This window comes from Miniopterus natalensis, chromosome 12, assembly GCF_054644295.1.
Source record: "Miniopterus natalensis isolate mMinNat1 chromosome 12, mMinNat1.hap1, whole genome shotgun sequence".
In the NCBI taxonomy this organism is placed as follows: Eukaryota; Metazoa; Chordata; class Mammalia; order Chiroptera; family Miniopteridae; genus Miniopterus; species Miniopterus natalensis.
In genome coordinates this window covers 51,140,153-51,159,553 of record NC_142092.1, presented here as the reverse complement: position 1 = coordinate 51,159,553, position 19,401 = coordinate 51,140,153, and positions in this window count along the sequence as shown.

The following is a 19,401-nucleotide window of genomic DNA, read 5'->3' as shown; positions in this document are numbered from 1 at the left end:
GGGAGGGAGCTTTGCCGCCTCCAAGCCTCCGGGCTCAGACCCCAGCACAGGCTTCAGGGGGCCTCCCCCTTCCTACAGCCCCCCTCTCTTACTGGACTCTGTGATGTTTCTTCAGTGCTCTCCACTCATACTTCGTCCACTCAGGTATGCTTCTCTGTTTTTTTCAAGCTGGTTACGTAGGATTTTAGGAGGAAATCAAGTCCGTGGCTGGGAGCGGGGCCTTCTGCTTCTTCTCACAGGGCCGCCATCTTCCCAACCTTCTAGAATTTATTTTTTAAATCTCGGAAACTCAGAATGGAATGGAAATTCCTCAATATTAAAAAGGTATCAGAAATAATTAGCAATTAAATGTTTAAGAGTGAGATCTTAGAAGATCCCACAAAAGATTAGAGCAAGACAGAAGTAATTGCTATCATTGGTACTAATCATTATTGCTCTGGAGGTCAAAAGACAAGGAAAATAGACACATAAAGCTTGGAAAGAAAACAGAAACCTTTCATTTTTTGTAAATATGATTGCCCATCTAAAAAAATTCAAGGAATCAACTGAAAACTATTAGAACTAATAAGAAAGTTCAAAACTATGGATAAGCACATCCAATTACCTAATCCAATAGCTTTCTGATATACTAGTATTAATTAAATAATAATTTTTAAAGGATTCAATTTATAACAAAAAAGCATCAAATTCCTAGAAAACAAATATAATCTTCAAGTGTGCAAGATCTATTTAAAGATAAAATAACATGAAAACTAAGTAAATGAAGTGACAATCCTGCTTGGGAAGGCTTAGTATTGAAAATACACTGATTTCCCTCACATTTATCCATCAATGCAGTTCCAGTCTAAATTCAACAGCACTTTATATTCAGGTTGATCCTACCCAGTGCCAAGATGCTCTGTAGGCTATAGTAATTAAAATGGTCTAGCATTGGCACAGATATTGAAAAACAGATCAATGGAACAGAATCATAAACCTAGACACAAACACGAGTACATATGAAAATTAAGTAGACAATAAATGTGGTAGTTCAAAAAAAGAAACACTGGCTTAATCCACAAATGCGATTGAACCAATTAGTTATTCATTTGGGGGAAACATTAAATTAGACTCCTAGTTCACACCATCTATCACAGAAAACCTTTGGATGAGTTAAAGAGCAAAGTATAAAAAGACTAGAAAAAATATAGGTGAATATTTTTATGCATTTAAGAAAGTAAGGCTTTCCTAAGCAAGAGACAAAATTTGGAAACCATAAAAATTTCCTAGATTTAGGCTCATAAAAGTTATACAATTCTGTAAATTAACAAACACACCAAGACAAGTTAAAGGGCAAGCCAGGCTGAAAAGACTAGGAGCAAATATTTACAACCCACTAACAAGTAAAGGGTTAATATCCAGACCATGTAGAGTTTCTAAGAGGCAAAAAGAAAGAGGCAACTAAACTGTAAAAATTCTATAAAGGTAAAAACAGGCAATTCACAGAATGTTAATAATTCACACACAATTAATAATTATCCAAAGCTGCATTAGTCAGGGAAAGGAGAATTATTGGACAAAAAGTAAAAAGACACAGACCAAGTGTGTATGAGAAACAGAAATTCTCATACACACTGTGTGTGTAAACTGGTGAAGCCAATTGATGAAGGTCATTTGACAGCACCCATCAAAATTTCAAATGCACATATAAATTGACCCAGCTGTTCCACTCCCAGGAGTCTTTCCAAAAGAAATACTTGTTTGTTTGCCCCACACAACTCATTGTACAAGTGTATGTATGTGGATCCAAGAATGCTCATCACAATATTGTGTACAGAGCAAAAAATTAAAACCTGACTTACTATCAGTATGGAGGAGAATAGTAAAGTAAATTGTTCCTCAGAAAGCAGAGGGCATTAGAGATACGGCAATAGGAAGATCTCCAAAATACATAACTTAGTGCAAAAAGGAAGCACTAAAGTGGCATGTGATTAACACGGGTATGTATATCAATGCATCAAGAGGGGAGCAAAGTGCACACCACACTTCCTCTGAGGTGGGGAGGAGTGGGGAAAAGAGAGCTCGCCTGTTTAGATATCACATCTGCCTTGTTTAGCTCTTTTACAAAAAAGAGTTCAATCACTGTATTGCTTGAGTAATAAGGAATGTCTTGAACATGCATTACGTATCATCTCTATAACTGTGTAGCTGGAGGGTGGTATAAAAGGGAAAGAGGGAGCAATGAGGTACAGCTTCACATGTCTCAGGGTTTCAGGTCCCTGGCCCTGAGATGCAGACCTGGGGAAGGGAAGGAAGGGAGGAAAGGCACAAATAGTCAAGAGGCTCAGAAGGAAGGTGCCCCACCCTCTTGATCACTACATTCAGCAGTCCCCATCTGAGCCATCTCAGACACCTTCAATTCATCATTCTTTTTCTTTCTTTGTTTTAATATATCTTTATTGATTTCAGAGAGAAGAAAGGAGAGGGAGAGAGAGAGAGAGAGAAAAACATCAATGATGAGTCATTGACCGGCTGCCTCCTGCACGCCCCTGACTGGGGTTGAGCCTGCAACCTGGGCATGTGTCCTGACTGAGAATCAAACCCTGATCGCCTGGATCCTAGGTCGACTCTCAACCACTGAGCCACGCCCCGCTGGGCCAATTCATCATTCTTGCAAGAGACTTTAAGATGTCTTTCTATCATTTATGATATTGGCCTACATATTCCTTCCATAAATAAATAGATAAATGATAGATGGATGGATGGATAGATGATAGATAGATAGATAGAGAGATAGATAGATAGATAGATAGATAGATAGATAGATAGATAGATGATAGATAGATCAGATAGATAGGTGATAGATAGATAGATAGATAGATAGACAGATAGATAGATAGATAGATGATAGATAGATGATAGATGATAGATAATAGATATAGATAGATGATAGATGATAGATAGATGATAGATAATAGATGATAAATAGATACATAGATAGATAGATGATAGATAATAGATAGATAGATAGATAGATGTAGATAGATGATGATAGATAGATGATGATGATAGATAGATAGATAGATAGATGATAGATAGATGATAGATAGATAGATAGATGATAGATAGATGATAGATGATAGATGATAGATAGATATAGATAGATAGATAGATAGATGATAGATAGATAGATAGATAGATAGATAGATAGATAGATAGATAGATGATAGATAGATAGATGATAGATAGATAGATAGATGATAAAATCTCAATGATTTAGAACAGGCAAGGACTAAGGTGTCTGGTTGGGCTTTCTCAAGGCAGGTGTCTTCCTCAGATACTTTGACTGCCTGGCTTACCACCCCCACTCTCACCAGCGCAGGTGAAAAAAATTAACTTATACTACAACCTCAATACGTGGCAGCCTATAAATCTTCCCTTAAATAATTACAAGTCTGTAAGAATCAATATTTAAGACCCTAATATAAAATTCAGCCACAACATCACTGTTACCATTATTAATATTAACATGCATAATACTTTGCAGTAATCAAACACTTCTAGTCTACTAGTTAAAGGATGTTTATGGTAATCTTGTGAGTAGCACAAGACAGGGATTCTTTTCCTATTTTATAAGTAAGGAAGCCAAGGCCCAGAACAGGGATGTGATTGCACAAAATCCCATCATTAGTAAGAGGCAGAGCCAAGAAAACATGGGCTTTCTGACTCTTCAACATATGCTCATTCTACATAAATCCAGCTCATTCCAAAATAATCAATAATATCACATTTATTCAAGCTCTAACTTGGTCAATTTAATACTCAGGAGCATTGTCCCTAATCCAGAAATGAGGGCACGGTGTCCCGGAGTCAGGCTCCAGACCAGCTGCTTTAGAGTCCTTGCCCTGGGCCCATCCTTTATTCCAGAGGCCTTCACCTCATTGTCCCTGATATGACTCAAGGAGCTTCTCTGCCCCAGCTGACTAGAAATAGAAATTCTGAGAGGGTGGCAGTGCGGGCAGGAGGAACCTTTGAGACACAAGCTGTGCGATTCTTATTGTTTTTACTCAAACAGGAATCTTTGTTCTATGATGCAAATTTTGAGAAGTTGGTGCCAATCTGTTCTGAACAAAAGAATTTTGGTCTGAAGAAAACAAAATTTGAGCTTGGAAGTCTGGCTTTCTGGCTTTCCTTGTTGCACTTTTGAGCATCTGCCTCTAACACCACCTCCCCCACCCCCATTGGATTTCTCCCAAAGGTAGACAAACTTTGAGGAAAACTTCACAGGCTGTTTACCAGTTACAGAAGTCAAGGAGATTGCAGGATCTCTTATATCAATGTCACTAAAATAAACATCCTTACAATGCTGAGGAAGTTGAACCAGCTGACACTAAGGGCCTTCCCTCAACACCTCAAAGGTCTTATGGTTCTGTGAAAGGGGAAGGCCTTGGTTTCAATGGATGATATCAAAGACCTGACCTTCTGTTTTTTCTAGATGGAATTTTCCATTGGATTCATTGTCATATTGTATTAATGACACTATTTTAAATATGTACATTTATTAAGCAAATAATTAGTTAACAAAAGTGAACTTTTACCATGTTCTCTTCTAATACTGAGCCACATACCCCCAAAAGTGTAAATGGATCAAATTTTTATTCTACTACACTACATTGAATGTCATAGCATTTGTGCATGTTGATAAAAAAAATTATCTAATATTTCATTCCATGGTTATGCCTTAGTTTACTTAATACTCTATTGTTGGATATTGAACTTGTTCATAATTTTATTGAAATTATAAATAATGCCTCTATGAGCATCTTGGTGCCTAAGGCTCCTTTACTGTCTCTTGAATGATTTGCTTACTCTAAAAATTAGATTGAAGGATAGTTCTTGGTAGTTCTTACTAAGTTTTGACAAATATATTTAAAATTAAAGTTAATCCACTAACCTCAATATTGGACATTGACTTTAATTTTGTTACTATTAATCACAACTATATTAGTGGGTTCTTTTTTATTTTAATATTTTATTTTTCTATCCCTTGCTCAGTTTTACCTGCCTTAAAACAGCCTCATTTATCTTTCTCACAATCTTAACGACAGGGGCATTTTAAAACATTTAGAAGAAATGTATAGATATACATCTCATATTTAGGTTCAGATAAAAAAATATATCACCTATCAGTTCCCATGGTAAATGTCAAATCAAGAAGTCAACCTATAGCTGCCACCTTCCATAATAGATTTTTCTCTTGAGTCAAAGGAATGAATCTTTGTGTCTAAATATGTCTTACTGATTTCATATGCCTAAAGGGGGTAAACATGGCTATCAAAATCTCCAGGAGGGCTTGGAAATCTGTTTAATGTGAGCTGGGGTTGGGTTTAATTTTAAACAAGCCTCCCAGGCAATCCTTGACATCAGAGAAGTTTGAAAACACCTGGCTTAGACCTTGGGTCAGTGGGTAAAGACAAAGGGGAGTTAGATTTCCACTTACCTGAGAGAATTCCTGAACAACCAGGTCCACCTAGTGGTGAAAAGGCTTCCAGAGAGGCAACCCATCCCTTGCCTTTGGAAGTGTTTTTTTGGAGGCCAGGTGACCACAGCCATCTCTCCTGCACACTCCAGAGCACATCACAAAGCTCTGGTCCCCTCTGAACTTGGGCACTCTCTCTTACCACAGCTCTGGATCTATAGCATCTCATATGAGCAGGTGGGACTAGAGGCCTTTAAGTGTCCTTCCCACCCTAGCACTGCTCAATTCTGCAATTTTTAACAATAAAAAAAATAGTTCACAAATGTAGCTTCAATATTTTCCTACTCAACTTTCCAAGAAGACATAATACAGACTTTTTATTTGTAGAGGAACTGGACGGCTAAGTGAGACTCATTATAATCAGGATAGCTTAAGTCTCTTAGCTACCTTCCCCTCTCATGTTCAAATCCCCTTTCACAATATCACCAAGAAGCTGCAATCCAACCTCCAGTGAGGACTCCCTAACTCCTTGACAACCCTTTCATAAGACCATTAAAATGATTATCTTTACCAACAGTTTATACCTACCCCTGTCAGTTACATTGAGGAAAACTAAGTCGCTGGCATAGCTGGAGAATGTCCTGGCCTCGTTACTTTTATCTAAGTCCCTTTCCATGAATTCAAATTGTTATAACGAGCTTGGGGAGTACACGAGTGCAAATCGAGGAATCTGTTCTCTAAAGAAGTAACCTCCAAAGTACTTCCATTAGCCGGGACACAGATGTAGATCCCAGCCAGCCTGAAAAACTTCTGACATAGTCATCATTGCGCAAAATGTTCAGCCAAGTGTGAAGACTGGGAAACACCGTTTGCAGGGGTGGTGAGGAGCGGGGAGACAACTCGCAGCTTGTACCCACGCGCCCTCCATCACTTGCTCTTCAAGCGTCTCCTGGACCAGCGTCACCTGCGAGAGCCTCAGGCTGCAGAACCCCGCGCCCCCTGCACCTGCGGCATCACAAGCTGCATTTTCACAAGGTGGTTCATGGGCACAGTATAGCATATCACTGGAGAAGCTTGACTCTTCCCCGTGATGGGCTAACTGGCAACTGGAGACAAGTGGTCCGAGGAGTTCTTGGGGAGCCCTCCACGCCGGGAAGCTCAGTGGAGCCAGCTGCTGAGGCCACACGTGAACAGGCCCCTGGGTGGGGTTCCCAGGATGCGGAGATTTGAAGGGAGTGGCCAAAGGATGGGAGTGTTTAGAGAGAACCAAGAGGTAAGGTCAAGAAACAGGATCTGCTGCTCTTCCCTTGAACATGGGAAAAGTAGGCGCTGAGCAGGGGGGTTCATCCCCCCACTAGGCCCCTCCGCCCCTTCCACCCTCCAGAGCTAGGGAGGTGGCCAACTTATACCCCCGGCTTACATACTGCACACAAGGCTTGTAGTACTTCACTCAATTAACAATACAATATTAAAATTCTCCCACATGATTAAATTCCTTGAAAACATCATTTTAAAGACAGTATCATTACCATGTTTTATTTAAATATTTCCCATTTGGGGGCTGTTAGATTTCTCTATTTCTCACTATGTTTTACATAATGCTGTGATAAACCTCTTTATTTATATACCCAATTATTTCCTTTTCTATTTAGGTAAGTTTTTTTTAAATCAAAGTGAACCATACATATAAAAAGTGCACAAATAAAAAATGTACAGTTGAATGACTTTTTACAAAGTGTACCCTCCATAGAACCAACACCCAGATCAAGAAACAGGTTGTTATCAGAACCCCAGCCCCCCTTGTGTCCCCATCAAGCCACTACACCTCCCCCAGGGTAACATTATCCAACCTTCAACACCAATAGATTGAATTTTATATAAATTCAAATACAGATAAAATATTACATATACTACATAAAATACTATAATTTTATATATTTGCTTATTTATACTGTATTTATATATTCACTTATATTTTATACTTATATATCTTATGTATATTTATCTTAGAACATTTTATTATGTCTTATATATACCACCTATATATAAATTGTATGTATCTTGCATCTGTTTCCTTTTGCCTAACATTATGTTTGTGAGATTCATCCATATTTTTTGCTTGTAGCATTAGTTCATTCATTTCCATTTATTCATTCAATCGAATGAATTTTGTACACAACTTTTCTTTTGTATTTTGTTCAGCGTTTCTAGTTCTGAGCAGGAGCATTAGCTGGGCTGTTATAATCTACTCTGTTATACCAGAAGCAGAAGTCCACTTACTTCTTTTTGTTAAATTTTAAGAAGTAGAATTCCTAGGCAAAGAGAACCATTTTTTTTAGGCTGTTGATGCAGACTGCTGATTACTTTGCATGAAAGCTGTGACAATTTACACTCAAGAAAAAACATTGAATTATTTTGAGGGCTGAGTATCAGGAGCCATCCTGATAATAATAACAATTTTTAAATCCTGGAAATATTTTATAGTATAAGTATTACATTATAACTGTTACATAAATTATAAATCTTAAAATGCTGATATCACATTTTATAAAGGCTTTGTGCTAATTTATTGTTTAATTCTCATAAAAGTCTGAGAGGTAAATTTTTTACTGTTCCATTTTAAAGATGAGAAAACTGTGGCTCAGAAAAACTGGATTGACCCAGCTGAGTCACATGGTTAGTGAACAGCAGAGCATGGACTTGGGCCCAGGCTCTCTGTCACCACACAGCCCTCCTTACCCAAACCAGTCTACCCCTTTCCTGAATTACTCATGAAGTATATCCCAGACCTGCAGACAAAACTGGACACCGTGGAGAAAGGCAAGTCACCCCTTGGTATGGAAACGAGCATCCTTCAAAGCCCAGGTCAAATGTCACCCCCTTCCTCAAGTGACTCAACCCTATTGACCCAAGAGGAATCTCACTCCTCTACCAGGAAGGGACTCTTGCCAACAGAATCCTGGAACATCATTGCGGGGATTGCAAGTAGGGAGCACACACTAGGGATGCTCTCCAATCCTGTGCCAATGCAGACATAACTAATCAATCACTATCTACCACTCTGAGCCCATCTCCACCTCCTCTGCCACACCCACCTCCCTCTGTTCCTTGGACATGCAGACTTCCAACCTACTTCTAACCTGCACATTTGCTGCAGCCACATCCCCTCATGGCTGGGCCTTTCTTGCCATTCAGATTTCAGTTCAAATATCACTTTCTCTGAAAAGATTTTTCTGACAACCCCCCACCCCCCAAGCTAAAGTAGCATCATCTTCCCTGATTTATCTTCTTTCATGTCATCATCTTTTAAATTTAATTTATTTACTTGTCTGTTTCTGTTGTCATTGTTGTTTCCTGAGAATAGAAGCCTCTCCTAGGCACTATCCCCAGTTCCTAGAAGAGTCCTGGTACTTACTAATTGCTCAGTTAGTAATTGCTGAATGAGCCAGTTAATCAAGAAACATTTTTTCTGCTGAGTCTGGATATGGCATTAAAATCCTTCCTATGACAACATAATAGCCATTAGCTACCACAAATCCAAATTGGGACATGGGATAAAACCTTTTTGCTATGCCTAACTTCCTTAATCCCCCATTTTACAGATGGGAAAACTGAGGCCCAGAACAAGAGACATGCCTTTCCCAAAGCCACAGAATGAATGAGGGGCAGGGCTGGGACTGGTACCAGCTCCTCCCACCACCCCACCATGCTGCCCACCCTTCCCCATCATTTCTCCAAGCCGGAAGGAGCTGTCATAACTGTCAGCCACAGGGCAGAAGAGCAGAGCCACTGTGCTGCAGGAGCTGCCTATGAATTACGCACCGAATTACCAGCTGCCTTTTTCCCCATTCTGTGGGTGAAAGTCTGATCACATATAAGAATCTCCCTGTGTTTCCGTGGATACAAAACGATCCTAATTTAAAACTCCCTTGCAAATGGCAAATGAGTGAACTTAATTTTAATAAAAACAAGGAAAATCATACCCATGAGCTTAATAAAATCTAATTTGGGCAATTTGGAGCTCATAAAATAAAGACTTTATGTAAAAACTAGCAGTTAGCTTTATGAAACAATACAGTGAATCCTTGGCATTGGGAAGGGGTGGGAGCCAGAGGCCTACAGGAACGAGGGAATGTGCGATAAGGTAGGAAGGCTAAAGAGGCAGGGGACCATGCTCCTTCGTGTCAGAGGATTGGAGTTCAAGTCCCCAAGCTACCACGTGGCCCTGCACATCTGCTCCATTGACAGATCTCCTTCACACACGGATCTTGGCTCTATCACCTTAAGCAAGTCACTTTCCCTCTCTAGACTCTAGTGTCTACATTTTTTAAATGAGGTTAATAAGACCTACTTTACCTAGTAGGAAGACATATAACAAAATGAATAGGCAAGAGCTTTGTAAGAGTGTTCAATAATTATTATTCCACCACCCCACCCATTTATATCTTTTGCATCAAGGAGGGGAAAGGTGATTCATGGACAGTGTGACCTGGGACAGGGGATATGGGCCAAAGTGGGGCTGGAGGGCAAGAGCAGAACCCTCCACATTCCTCTTGCATTAAGATGTGGGGGACCTATGACAGGTTGCCCAAGGCAATGCCCAGAGGTGGTTTATAAGAACCAGAAGCACCCAGCTGGAGTGATTCAGTGGTTGAGCATCAACCTAGGATCCAGGTGATCATGGTTCCATTCCCAGTCAGGGCACATGCCCTGGTTGGGGGCTCGATCCCCAGAGGGGGGCGTGCAGGAGGCAGCTGATCAATGACTCTCATCATTGATGTTTCTCTCTCTTTCCCTCCCCCTTCCTCTCTCTGAAGTCAATAGACATATTTTTTAAAAGCCACAAAAACTAGAAGCAAATCCACAGGTCAGACAGAGCCTGGGGGGCATGGAGGATCCTGGGTCACTGTGGCCCTGCACATCTGCTCCACTGACAGACCCCCTTCACACACAAATCTTGGCAGGCAAGCTGGATTAGTCCCATTTCACAGATGAAATAAATGAGCCGCTGGGAGGTGCTGCACGTAAACTCAAGTCCCACAGCCAAGACTCAGCCAGGTTTTCTGATTCCCCTCCCCAGCCTGCTCACCATCTCCTCCACGGCTACCAAAGCACCTGACTGTGAGACTGAGCACCTGGTCTCTGTTGTGTCCCTTCTTCCTCCCCAAGGGCACTTGCAGCTTCTATCAGAGCTGCTGGAACCACAACCCCAAAGAGCGTGGTCATCACAGAGGCTCCAGGGAGCAGAGGCTTTTCCTGGTCCCTCTCCCAAGCAAGCACCGCTCCCGGCGGAAAGCAATTTTTCCTAGTACCTTCCCAGAAGCCAAGTGGGTAATTAATTGCACTGAATAACACATTAAATGTACAAATAATTGGGTAGTCACAGCAAAATGATTACTTTGAAGAAATATTACCGATTCCTGTTGTACTTAACATTTCTCCTTTTTTATCATTACCATTTTAATCAATAATAGTCATGATACTAATAGATCCATCTTAATTTTAATTGTGTTCAATGGGATGTACCAATACTTGAGTATTCTGAGCATACTTGATTATTTATATTAAGATCACTCAAAGGCAAATTACGTAGTTTGTACTTTCAAGTGGGTAGGTAATTATGACCAAGTTTCTCTAGATTCAGCATTTTCAAGCACTGAGGACTGTGAGGTGTCAGGCACCTGCTCTTTTCTGGGAGGTCAGGGATGGAGAGGCTGAGGGAAGACTCTCAAAGCCCCCACTTGAATTAGCATATCCTGGCCTTTTCCAAAAGGCTCGGGTCTCTGAAAGTATGATTAATAGCTCAGTGCATTTGCCTTTAGTTCTGCTGTCTAGTCATTAACACAGCTTTCATTGTTCCTTCACCAGCCCCAAGGGCCAGACACCAAACTAGGCACCAGGAGACAGGGAGATACAAGAGTGAACAAGGTAGAACTTGTCCAGGGCCTATAAAGAGGCTCAGATAAAGGGTGGCCACAGTCAATAAATAGAAGGGGTCAATGGCACATAACTGAAGTTCTTGGGGAGGACTTCCAGAGCAGAGACATTTTTCTAGGTCTTGAGGGATGAGTAAGACTTGGCAAGGAGCAGAGCAGTGGATTACAGTTTTGGCAGGGAGCCATCGAGGAGGTTCCCTGCAGAAGGAGAGTTTCCAGAGGTAACGACAGAGGTGACCGTGCAGAAGAACCAGGGGAAGAACCATGACAAGGGCAACACTGACCCTGGGACATGGCTCTGACTGGATGATTGGGGGTCCATGATGCCAGAATGAAAGAAGTGGGCAGGCAGGAGAAAGAAGCCAGGTTTAGGAATTAGGGAGATGGGCTTTCCTAGGGACACTGAGTCTGAAGGGTCATGGAGCAGCCAGGTGGAGACACGCCTAGCAGATAAAGTAGAGTAGCTGGCCAAAGCCCATGGGGTGGTCAGCACTGGAGACAGAGGTATGGGACCCTTGGGAAGAGAACCCAATGGGAGAGAAGGGTGACAGAGCCCTTGCCTCTGTGGCCTCACCTCACAGGTATGTGCATGACAATGTCCACAGCCTGCATTCTGTGACAGTTACCTGTGACAACTGCTCAGCCTAGGAAGCTTCTTCTCCCCTCTCTGCCCAGGGCCTGGCCTACAAAGCATGTCTTTTGAATCAAGCTGTATTGAATTAAAACTACACAGTAGTTGCAGGACATCCTGTTGCCCAAGGGGGTGGGTACAAGGGCTACACGCTCAGAGCTCTGGTTTCAGGAGCCATGGGTCTGGGTTTCCAAGGTCACTCTGCACAGCTGGGACATTAAGTCCTGCACCTGCCACAAGTTGCTAGGGTGGTTGCAACTGATGCTAATGATTTCTAGGAACTTAGAAGTTGTAGGAGAGGAATTTAATGGGAAAGAGGCTCCACCTCCTGGTAATATTCAAAACCAACAGTTCTCCAGCACTTTACAGATGATAAGCTTATGTCAGCTTTTAACATCTCACTTAGTTCTGTATCTTGATCTGGGTAGTGGTGACCTGAGTATATGTGTGTATGTAAAAAAAAAAAAAAAAAATTATCAAGCTTACAGTTAAGATTCGGCACTTCATTCTATGTTAGTTATAGGGCAGTAAGAAACCATAAATACCTAAGTGGATAAATAAATAGCATCTAACTTCATCTTTGTAACCATTTTATGCAGTCAGCATCTTTGTTATCCACAGTGGAAGCACCTGAGGCTGGGCAACTCACCCTAGATCCAGGGCTGGTGAGTGGAGTGACTGGGAAAATGGAATTGACTGGCACAAATTCCTCTTGTCCCACTTTGATGTGGGGATGACAATGACGAGTTGGGCTTGGCCCCATGGAGGTCTGTGGGGCTGAAAAATGTCTCCACCAGCCTCCCTCTCCCTCTGATCCAGGCTTAGCCTGGGAAGATGACTTTTCAGGGTACACATTTCTACTTGGACAAAAGGTCAGCATGGGCAATTCCCGGGAGCCTCTGCCTCTCAGGAGTCTGCCAAGCTGCTCCCTGCTGGTCTCTCCAAGTCCCTTGAGAGTGTGTGCAAAATGAATAATACAAAGGAAAATCAGCCTGAGGTTGCCAATGGTTAGAGGCCATGCCTTGATGTTCATTCAAAAGGGAGCAGCAGTCAAGCACCAGAATCTACTGGGTCCTTGGGCCTCTGGAAGGGAAAGGGGCTGGCAACTCCCTGCCTAGCATTGGAAACAGACCCTTAGAGGGGAAACAAGACAACAGAATGTGAGAAGGAGGGGAATATGCAAAGTGCTATGGGAATCTCCAGCAGAAAGGAACCTACTCTGCCAGAGGGATCCAAGAGAGTGTGACTTCAGCTGGGCTTCTAGGTATAAATAAAAGTTCAGTGGGCAGAAAGGAGGGATACCCACTCCAAACATAGCACAGTACCCAGAGGTGAAAGGGTATCAAATGAGTTTGGGAAGACAGGAGTTGGGGGAGGCTGGAAAAGTAGGGAAAGGGTAAATTAAGGCGGGCCCAGGAATCTGGCTCCTCTCCCTCCCGGTGCAAGGACCCAGTCAGGTTAGAGGAGGGCTGAAGATGTACCTGCGGTCTCAGTGGACCTTTACAAATGTTTGCTGTCCAGATGTGGCAGACTTATTTTCCTGTCCTCATGCCCATGGACTCTGCAGGACTCAGAAATTCTTGAGTTTAACTCCATGAAGTGTTAGCAATTTAGCTTTCTCTTGGTTAGCCCACCTTGTAGCCTCACCTTATTGCTCCTTTTAGCGAAGGCCCATCCTAAGGAAGTTGACTTCCTCTAGGACTCTGGTCAGTCCTCAAATTAAAAGGAAGCAAAGAGTTTGTATATATTCTTTTTCCTGTCTCAAATACCATAGTCAATTCATGCTCAGAATACTCCTATACGACATGCATCTGAAGAATCTTCTAGAATCACATTCTGGAAGCAAGAGACTGCCAAGTGCCAAGCCTTGGTTTGCCACCCGAAGAAGAGCTATCTAGCAGTTCCATGCATGTGGTCGATGGTGCTGCTTTAACACTTGGCAACCTTTCCCAATGGGGCCTGAGAAAACTAGTCCACTCCATTCCTCTCCAAGTTTCCAGCCTCAAGATGGGATTGAATCTCCATCAGGTATGAGCTTTCAATGTGATAAATGGGCTCTTGGTTTGTGCCTTCATGTCTGGAAGTCTAGATTCCCAACTGGGGTGACTGATCCACCTGAAGAAAGTGGCATTTGATAGACATGAGGAACCTAGACTGATCCATAGCTGCCAGGGATCAGGGTGCAGACAGAGCTCTGACAACAGAAAAAAAAATTAACATCTTTCAACTCAGGCTAGATGCTCTTGAAATAATATTCTCTAAGCTCTTTGGGCCAGGGATTTATTAAGATATCAGCATCTGAGTCTGAAATAAACTACTCAGGGCCTTATGTTCTCACTCACTCTTCCTCTTACCCCACTTGAGCCAGGCAATCTCTCCCCACTCCAGGTCAGGAACTGTGCCTGAACCCCAGAGTTCAAGTCTCCTCTCTGCCAAGTTTACCTTGAGGTCTTGGCAAGTCTCCATGAGTAACATGCTTTCCCACCTGCAAAATGGGTGTGAAAGCATCTTCCCTTGGGGTGGACTGACTTATGCCTGTATGTTGCCTCTAATTCACTGTATGCCTCTGTGAAAAACCCTGTTCTTCAGGGTGGGTGTGCACTGGTTACTGTAATGGGCCCCTGCACTCTGGAAGACCAATGAGAGAACTAGTGCCTTACTGCCTTGTGAATTAAACCACTGTGTGTCTTAGTATTCAACACTGGTCAAGTGACCTGACACTCAAAATGCTTGTGACAGGAAACCACCATAATATCAAGTTGTTCAGCCTTTGCTGTTAAACCTGGGCCACTTACCAACTGGGTGATCAGCTCTCTAAGCTCAGTTTTTCCATCTATAAAACAGGAACCATAAATATAACCATAACCCAAAGTCTAATCCTAACCATTACCATCTCCCTAACCCTAAACCTAATGCTGACCCTAGGTCAAATCCTAACCTTAACCATCTCACTAAACTTAAACCTAAACCTAAACCTAAAACAGAGTCCAATACTAACCCTAAATATATCCCTAAACATAACTGTTAACATAACCCAAACAGTAAGTCTAATCCTAACCCTAAACATCTTTCTAACCCAAACCCTCAACATAACTCTAACTCTCGGTCTAATCATAAAGCTAATCATTTCCCTAACCAGAACCCTAAACATAACCCTAAGCCTAGCTCTAATCCTAAACCTAAACATTTCCCTACCAATAACCCTGAAACTGACACTAAACTGAGGACCAATCCTAACCATAACCATCTCCCTAAACCTAACCCTCAACCTAACAATAACCCTAGGTCTAATTTTAAGCCTAACCATCTCCCTAACAGTAAGCCTCAACATAAACTTAACCCTAGGTCTGATCCTAACCCTAACCATCTCCTGAACACTAAACATCAACCGAACCCTAACCCTAAGTCTTATCCTAACCCTCACTATATACCTAACAATAGACCTTAACACAACCTTAAACGTAGGTCTAATCCTAACCATAACAATCTCACAAAAAACAAACCTCACCCTAACACTAACCCTAGGTCTAATCATAACCATAAACGTCTTCCGAACCATAAACCTAAACCTAACCCTAACAGTAGGTATAACCCTTACAATCCCCCTAAACCTAATCCTTAACCTAACCCTAGCCCTAGGTCTAATCCTAACTATAAACTTCGCCCTAAACCTAACCCTCAATATACACTAACACTAGGTCTAATCATAACTATAGTCATCTCCCTAAGCAGATACCTATACCTAACCCTAAACCGTGGTCAAATCCTAAGATTAATGATCTCCCTAACAGTAAACCTTAACATAACCCTAAATCCAAGGTCTAATCTTACCTATAAATGTCTACGTAAACCTAACACTCAACCTAAACGTAACCCAAGGTCTATTCCTAACCCTAACCATCTCACTAACCCGAAACCTCAACAGAAACCTATCCCTAGGTTTAAATATAACAGTAACGACCAACCTAACCCTAACCTTCAAGATGACCTTAACCCTGGGAAAATCCTAAACCTAAGCATATCCCTAAACCTAGACCTCAATACAACCCTAACCTTGGGTCTAATCCAAACCCTAACCATCTCGATAAACATAACCATCAACCGAACCATAATCGGAGTTATACACTTACCCCTAACCATCTCCCTTAGGTAAATCCTCAACATAACCCGAACCCTAGCTCTAAACCGAACCCTAACCATCTCCTTACCGCTACCCTCAACATAACCCTAACCCGAGGTCGAACCCTAAGCCAAAACCTGACCCTGACCCTACAGCTAGGTCTAATCATAATCCTAAACCTATATCTAATACTAGCCCTAACCATCTGCCTACAAATAGCCCTCAACATAAACTTAACACTAGGTCCAATCCTAACCCTAACCATATCGCTAACCCTGGCACTCACCAAAACTCTAAACCTAGGTGTAATACGAACCCTAACCATCTCTCTAACCCTAGACATGAACATAACCCTAATCGTAGTCCTAATCCTAACCCTAAATATCTCTCTAAACTAAGCCCTCAACATAACCCTAGCCTTAGGTCCAATCTTACCCCTAATCCTCAAGAACACTAGCCCTCAACATAACCCTAACCCTAGGTCTACTACTACCCTAACTACCTCTCTAACCCTAGCCCCAAACATAATCCTAACCTTAGGTCGAGTCCTAACTCTAAACATAACACTAACCCTAGCCCTGAACAAAACCTTAACCATAAGTCTAATAATAACCCTAATCATCTCGCTACCCTAGCCCTCAGCGTAACAAAAACACTAGGTCAAATACGAGCCCTGACCATCTCTATAAACCTAGCCCTCAACATAACCCTCACACTAGGGCTAATAATGACCCTAAACATCTCTCTAAACCTTGCCCTAAACATAACTCTAAAGCTAGATCCAATCCGAACCCTAAACATCCCTGAAATCCAAACCCACAATATAACCCTAAACCTGGGTCTAATCCTACCTCAAATCATCTCTATAACCGAGCTCTCATCATAATCCTAAACGTAGGTCTAATGCTGACACTAACAATCACTTTAACCATAGCACTCAACATAAGCATAACCCTACGTGTAACCTTAAACCTAATCATTCTCCTAACCTGAGCACTCAACAAAACCCTAACTCTAGGATCAATACTAACCCAAACCGACTCTCTAACCCTAGGCCTCAACATAACCCTAACCCAAGGTCCCATCCGAACCCGAACTGTCTCTCTAACCCTAGCCCTCAACATAACCCTAACAATAGGTCCCATCCAGACCCGAACCGTCTCTCTAACCCTAGCCCTCAACATAACCCTAACCCTAGGTCCGATCCGAACCCGAACCATCTCTCTAACCCTAGCACTCAACATAACCCTAACCCTAGGTCCCATCCAGACCCAAAACGTCTCTCTAACCATAGCCATCAACATAATCCTAACCCTAGGTCCCATCCGAACCCGAACCGTGAATCTAACCATAGCCCTCAACATAACCCTAACCCTAGGTCCCATCCAGACCCAAAACGTCTCTATAACCATAGCCCTCAACATAACCCTAACCCTAGGTCCCATCTGAACCCGAACCGTCTCTCTAACCCTAGCCCTCAACATAACCCTAACCGTAGGTCCCATCCAGACCCGAACCGTCTCTCTAACCCTAGCCCTCAACATAACCCTAACCCTAGGTCCCATGTGACCCCGAACCGTCTCTCTAACCCTAGCCGTCAATATAACCCTAACCCTAGGTCCCATCTGAACCCGAACCTTCTCTCTAACCCTAGCCCTTAACATAACCCTAACCCTAGGTCCCATCCAGACCCGAATCGTCTCTCTAACTCTAGCCCTCAACATAACCCAAAGCCTAGGTCACATCCAGACCCGAACCGCCTCTCTAACCCTAGCCCTCAACATAACCCTAACCCTAGGTCCCATCCAGACCCGAACCGTCTCTCTAACCCTAGCCCTAAACATAACCCTAACCCTAGGTCCCATCCAGAACCGAACCCTCTCTCTAACCCTAGCCCACAACATAACCCTAACCCTAGGTCCCATCCAGACCCGAAACGTCTCTCTAAGCCTAGCCCTCAACATAACCCTACCCCTAGGTCCCATCCAGACCCGAAACGTCTCTCTAACCCTAGACCTCAATATAACCCTATCCCTAGGTCCCATTCAGACGCGAACCTTCTCTCAAACCCTAGCCCTCAACATAACCCTAACCCTAGGTGCCATCCAGACCCGAACCGTCTCTCTAACCCTAGCCCTCAACATAACCCTACCCCTAGGTCCCATCCAGACCCGAACAGTATCTCCAACCCTAGCCCACAACATAACACTAACCGTAGGTCCAATCCAGACCCGAACCGTCTCTCTAACCCTAGCCCACAACATAACCGTAACCCTAGGTCCCATTTGAAACAGAACCGTCTCTCTAACCCTAGCCCACAACATAACCCTAACCCTAGGTCCCATTCAGACCCGAACCGTCCCTCTAACCCTAGCCCTCAACATAACCCTAACCCTAGGTCCCATACAGACCCGAACCGTCTCTCTAACCCTAGCCCTCAACATAACCCTAACCCTAGGTCCCATCCAGACCTGAACCGTCTCTCTAACCCTAGCCCTCAACATAACCCTAACCCTAGGTCCCATCCAGACCCGAACCGTCTCTCTAACCCTAGCCCTCAACATAACCCTAACCCTAGGTCCCATCTGAACCCGAACCGTCTCTCTAACCCTAGCCCTCAACATAACCCTAACCCTAGGTCCCATCCAGACCCGAACCATCTCTCTAACCCTAGCCCTCAACATAACCCTAACCTTAAGTCCCATCTGAACCCGAACCGTCTCTCTAACCCTAGCCCTCAACATAACCCTAACCCTAGGTCCCATCCGGACCCGAACCGTCTCTCTAACCCCAGCCATCAACATAACCCTAACCCTAGGTCCCATCGAGACCCGAACAGTCTCTCTAACCCCGGCCCTCAACATAACCCTAACCCTAGGTCCCATCTGAACCGGAACCATCTCTCTAACCCTAGCCCTCAACATAACTCTAACCCTAGGTCCCATATGAACCCGAACCGTCTCTCTAACCTTAGCCCTCAACATAACCCTAACCCTAGGTCCCATCCAGACCCGAACCGTCTCTATAACCCCAGCCCTCAACATAACCGTAACCCTAGGTCCCATCTGAATCGGAACCGGCTCTCTAACCCTAGCCCTCAACATAACCTTAACCCTAGGTCCCATCTGAATCGGAACCGTCTCTCTAACCCTAGCCCTCAACATAACCCTAACCCTAGGTCCCATCCAGACCCGAACCGTCACTCTAACCCAAGCCCTCAACAAAACCCTAACCCTAGGTTCCATGCAGACCCGAA